General features: G+C 36.5%; 1 non-coding gene across 1 annotated transcript; it reads left to right on the top strand.

The window, feature by feature from the left end:
* The first annotated feature begins 2,152 nt into the window (after positions 1-2,152).
* On the top strand, positions 2,153-2,259 carry LOC111721961. The gene has a single exon (XR_002770939.1). It is a non-coding gene; the product is annotated as a U6 spliceosomal RNA (small nuclear RNA).
* Positions 2,260-6,434: the final 4,175 nt, after the last annotated feature.

The following is a 6,434-nucleotide window of genomic DNA, read 5'->3' as shown; positions in this document are numbered from 1 at the left end:
CTCAGCCTTCACACTGAATTATAATCTAAATGGTAGCTTCCTAATGTTTCTTCACTTCTTTGTATCTGTGTTAAATTCTTACTGAATGTTTGAAAGTATATAAGATAATAAAGTCAGGCCTGGTCGCTGACCTGAGTGAGTCTCGAGCTCCCTTCAAATCAATCATCCCGTCTGCAGTTCCTTTTCTCTGCGTCTCCGATCAGAAGCTCCAATAACACTGTCATTCAGGTTATATTTCAAGTCTGGTGATCAAAACAGTATGGTACTGCCACAGAAATAGAGATATGGATATATAGAATAAAATAGAGAACCCAGAGATGAACCTAGCCAAATTTTTCCATTTTACCTCTGATAAACCAATAAATGCATGAACTGGGAAAAAGAATTCCTATTTAATAAAAGGTTCTGGGAGAAGTGGTTAGCCACATATTAAAGACTGAAAATGGACCCACATCTGTTACCACTGACAAAATAATGACTCTCACTGAATAAAAGATTTAAATTTAACACACAAAACAATAAAAATTATAGAAGGCTGGGCACTATGGCTTATGCCTGTAATCCCAGTGCTTGGGAGGCCAAGGTGGTTGTATTGCCTGAGTTTATGAGTTTGAGATCAGCCTGACACCCCATCTCTAACAAATAGCGTGGGTCTCTAAAAATAGGCTGTTGTGGTGGGCACCTGTAGTCTCAGTTACTTGGAAGGCTGAGGCAAGAGGATCACTTGAACCCAAGAATTTGAGGTTGCTATGAGCTATGACACCATGACACTCTATCAAGAGTGACCAAATGAGACTCTGTCCAAAAAAAAAAAAAAAAAAACTAGAACAGTCCTGTGCTTGACACAATGGTCAGTCAAAAAGATTTTATGAAGAAGACCCCCTTGGCAATTGCAGAAACACCAAAAATAAATGGGACATGATCAATTATAAACCTTCTACACAGCTATGGGTACCACAGCTAAAACAGATCACCTACAAAATGGGAGAAGATTATTGCATGCTATGAATCTGAAAAAGATCTGATAACTAGAATCTGCAGAGAACTGAAATTAATAAACAAGAAAGGAGCAAACAACCCCATTTATAAGTAGGCAAGAGGCTTGAACAGAAACTTCTCTGAAGATGCCAGGTGAATAGGCAACAAACACATGAAAAAATGCTCATGTTCACTAATCATCAGAGAATTGAAGATCAAAACTATTATGAAACGTCACCTAACTCTAGTGAGATTAGTTCACATCACAGAATCCCAAATTTGCAAATGCTGGTATGGATGTGGAGAGAAGGGAACACTTTTAAACTGTTGGTGTGATTACAAACTAATACAACCTCTATGGAAAGAAGTATGGAGAATTCTCAAAAAGTTCAAAGTGGACCTTCCATTTGATGCCATTAATCCCATTACTAGTTATTTACACAGAAGAAAAAAGAAATTTACCACAAGGACATTTGCACTAGAATTTTTATTGTGGCTCAACTGACAATTGTCAAGATGTGGAAAGAACCCAAGTGCCCAAGAATGCATTAATAAACTGTGGTATATGTATACTTTAGAGTACTGTTCAGCCATTAGAAAAGATTGAGACTTACATTTTTGTGTTACATGAATGGAATTGAAACATACTCTTCTTAGTAAAGTATCACAAAAATGGGGAAAAAATTATCCAATGAACTAAGTAGTAATATGAAACTAATAGAAAAACAATTACAGGCCCATACTAAATAAAAACTCAAGTATTATTTCTCAAGGAGGAGGGGAGAGAAGAAAGAAGGTGGGAGAATGGAGGGTTATTGGACAGATCTTACTTAATGTGCACAATTTAAGGGTTTTCATCCCCTGGGTGAAGGACGTAACTACAACTTGAAATTTACCTTTGAAATGAAGACAATGCAACCTAAACATTTGTACCCTAATATCAATTTGAAATTAAAAATGTATAAATAATGCCGGAGGTGGTGGGTTCAAACTCAGCCCTGGCCAAAAACTGCAAAAAAAAAATGCATAAATAAATAAAAATAAAAATATTTTATATGAAAACACTACACTGTACCCCATGTTTGCATTAATGTATACAGCTTTCATTTAATAAAAAAAAAAAAGATTTTAAAAAACAATAAATAAACATTTTTTCTATAAAAAAGGAACACATGTGCTCACTTTGGCAGGACATATAATAAAATTGGAATGATACAGAGAAGATTAGCATGGCCCCTGCACAAAAATGACATGCAAATTCGTGAAGTGTTCCATTTTTGAAAAAAAAAAAGGAACACATGCATTATTTTAACAGCAATTTTAAAATACCACCTTGTTGTAGCATGAATGATTGGATGGTAAACCTAATAATAAAGTTCCTTTTTGCTGGGGAGAGAGAGAGAAGGAGAGGGAGAAGGAGGAGAGAAAGAGAGAAGAGAAATCAGAGTGCTAGGAAGATATTAGTGGCTAGTGAGAACCAACAAACTACTTCTTTGTTAATTTATGTTTCTAAACCTTTACACTAGCTGCTCAACCCACCTAGAATACATGACTACCTTTGTCACTTTATTCAGGTCTTATGAAATGCCATCTCCTCAGAGAGGCCTTCCCCTGTTGTAATATTATAATGGAAATATCAAATACCTCTTGTCACCCTTTTCTGCTTTACTCTGCTGTAATTTTATGGACTTAAATGCCACCAGAAATGTTGTATTTTTATTTATCTACATGTTCACAGTGTTTCCATGAATAACTTATAAGATCCTTGAGGACAGGATGGCACAGTAGCTAAAAAATTAGCTTCTGATACCAAACTCTGGATTTGAATCTTGACTCCATCACTTGCAAACTTATAAGCTTAAGAACATTACTTCATTAGGAACAATCTCAGATATTTTGTTTTCTTTGGCACTACTGTAAAGGATGAGAAAGATCTCTATAAATAGAACTACGAAACCCTGAGAAAAGAAATAGCCAAAGATATCAACAAATGGAAAAACATACCATGCTCATGGATGGGAAGAATCAACATTGTTAAAATGTTCATACTACCCAAAGCAATCTACAGATTTAATGAAACCCCCATTAAAGCACCTCTGTCATACTTTAAAGATCTGGAAAAACGAGTCTTCATTTTATATGGAAACAGAAATAACCTTTAATAGCCAAGACACTTCTCAGAAATAAAAACAAATCAGGTGGAATCATGCAACCAGACTTCACACTATACTATAAATCTGTAGTGATCAAAACAGCATGATATTGGCACAAAAATAGAGAGGTAGATGTATGGAACACAATTGAGAACCAAGAGATGAATCCAGACACTTATTGTCATTTGATCTTTGATAAGCCCATCAAAAACTGGGGGAAAGACTCTCTATTTAACAAATGGTGCTGGGTGAACTGGTTGGTGACTTGTAGAAGACTGAAACTGGACCCATACCTTTCATCTCTAACAAAAATTGACTCTCACTGGATAAAAGACTTAAATCTAAGACATGAAACCATAAAGACTTTTGGGAAAAGTGCAGTGGAACCACATGAAGAAATTGGCCTGGGAAAAAACTATTATTAGGATGGCCCCCAGAGCAATTGAAGAAATACCAAAAATACGTTACTGGAAACTGATCAAACTAAAAAGTTTTTGCACTTCCCAGGGCACAGGAAGTAAAGCAAGTAGACTGCCCTCAGAATGGGAAAGGATATTTGCAGGTTATGTTTCTGACAAAGGTCTGATAACCAGAATCCACAGAGAACTCAAACTTATCAATAAGAAAAGGACAAGTGATCCCATTTCACTATGGGCAAGAGACCTGAACAGAAGCTTCTCTGAAGAAGACAGGTGCATTGTATACCAACACATGAAAAAATGCTCATCATCTTTAATCATCAGAGAAATGCAAATCAAAACCACCTTCAGATATCATCTAACTCCAGTAACATAACAAAACCCCAAAACTACAGATGTTGGCATGGATGTGGGGGAAAGGGTACACTTCTGCACTGCTGGTAGGAATGCAAACTAATACATTCCTTTGGAAAGAAGTTTGGAGAACACTCAGGGATCTAAAAATTGAACTGCCATTGAATCCTGCAATTCCTCTACTAAGAGTATATACAAAAGACCAAAAATCACTTTGCAAAAAAGATATTTGCACAAGATTATTAATTGCACCTCAATTCATAATAGCCAAATCATGGAAGAAGCCGAAGTGCCCATCAACTCCTGAATGGATTAATAAACAGTGGTATATGTATACCATGGAATACTATGCAGCCTTTAAAAAGATGAAGATTTTACCTCTTTTATGTTTACATGGAGGGACCTAGAACATATTCTCCTGAGTAAAGCATCTCAAGGATGGAAAAAAAAACTATCCAATATACTCAGTACTTCTATGAAACCAAATTATATTTACTCACACTTTCTTATGAAAGATAAAACACAACTATAGCCCAGGATGAAGGAGATAAATGGAGGGGGAAGGGAGGAAGGAGGAGAGATTTGATAGAGGGAGGGTAAATGATGGAACCACAACTATGGAGCATATTACAAGGGTACAAGTCAAATTTGTCAAGTGTAGAACATAAGTGTATTAACACAATAATCAAGTAAATGAGGCAAAAGCTATGCTTTTTTATGTAAGCACATCAGTTTGTATTAAAATGTCAACACATTTTACCCCATATATCCATAAATGTATTCATGATCTATATGTATATGACTTAATAAAAAAAAGGAAGTTACTTCACCTCTCTGTTTCTCAGTTTTATTAGCTGTGAAATGGGGATATGGATGGTAACTATCTCATAAATTTCTGAAAACAAAAGGAAATAAGATAATTCTATGCAAAGAAGCCAAAATAATGTTTGCATATATGTATAGTAAGTGCTATATAAGTGCCACCTATGGTTATTATTCTATTCTTTATTTCAGCACTTGAATATCACCCAGACAAGCAGGTATTTAATAAATGTTTGTACAATGATAATGTATCTTAATTGCAGAACTGATTTCAGAGCAACTGAGGGAAAAATTACATGGCATGTGTTTGAAATGGACGGAGGGATTGGTAATGTTGAGTGGTATTTCCCAGCATGCCAAAGCAGCGCGATTGACAGGGACGATGAGAAAGTCATTTAAATGGGGAGGCAAGAGGCATCATACATCCTCTAATTTGTGGATGCTGCTCAGATGGGGCATATGAATAGTCAATGGAGAGAGGCAAATATGCATGTGTGTGTGTGTGTGTGTGTGTGTGCGCGCACGTATGACAGAGAAGAGAGAGAGAGAGATGCTAGGAAAAGGTGATATACACAGTGCTGAAATACTTTTCTGTTGAGCCCATTCACCTGCTAAATACGCAGCCCTCCCCCTAGTCTCAGTAGACAGAATGCCAAGGAAAATAAACATCCAGAGAATTTGGCGATGGGGCTAAGTGAACCCTAACCCCTTTCTATCCCTGGGAGTTTGGGATTCACTGAATACCCACCAATGAACCACTTCTCCTGGACTTCCAAGTGAAATCCAAGCCACTCACTTGAATATCCGGTCAATGACAAGTGTGTATACAGAATTCTTGTATAAATAATGAGATGGGTGGGGTAACAAACTTTTAAATCATGACTGAAGAAAATCCGGGATTATCTCCTTCAGCTACAGAAGGATTCCATCAATTCTCATTCCTCACTCTAGAATCTCCTATCAGAAACTGGGTAGGGGAAGTGCTAATGGGGAGGGGCTTAACCACTTAGTGAGGAAATGAAGAATAAGACATGACCTAGGTATACACCCTCTTCTCTTTGTCCCTAAAGGAAGCAAGCCAGACAAGGCTGTATTTCTTATTTCTATACCACATCCTCTTTTTCCCACAGTCTGGAGCAATAAGAAGTAGATTGAAAATGAAGTTACTTCCATTTTCTCTGCTCCCCTTCATACCATTCTTAGGCCTGCAAGGTCTTCTCAACTAATTATCTAGACCCTAATGTAATCTTACAATGGCTCTGTCACTCATCTCCAAAAACTCAAGAGATCTAAGAAAATCTTCCAGAAGAGAAATAACAAACTCATTGAAGTCCCACTGTCTGTCTATTTCACAAATGTTATAACCATTCAGTTTGAGGAAAAGAAAATATAAAACTTACTAGCCGATTTGATGTAAAACCCATCAAATTATCCATGTAGACTCAGGCAGAGTTGAAAAAGTGAATTCTACCATTTCCTTTTTTTATTTCATGAGGCTTTAGTGGATGAAGGGGTATAACAGCAAAGCTGTAAATTCAGCTACTGAGAAAACTTAGCAATGTCTTACCAGATCTAATTTATATAAATTGCACTGAGAGATTCATCCCAAGGGTATGGTTAATCATGGCAATTCATTCTTACAAAGTCAGATATTTGTAGTTCTAAAGTCCGTTGGACACCATGTAATACAACTTCTTTGTTTTACAAA

The sequence above is a fragment of the Otolemur garnettii genome, unplaced genomic scaffold, assembly GCF_000181295.1.
Source record: "Otolemur garnettii isolate 467f Iridium unplaced genomic scaffold, OtoGar3 scaffold00206, whole genome shotgun sequence".
Lineage (NCBI taxonomy): Eukaryota > Metazoa > Chordata > Mammalia > Primates > Galagidae > Otolemur > Otolemur garnettii.
This window is presented reverse-complemented; position numbering and strand designations above follow the sequence as displayed.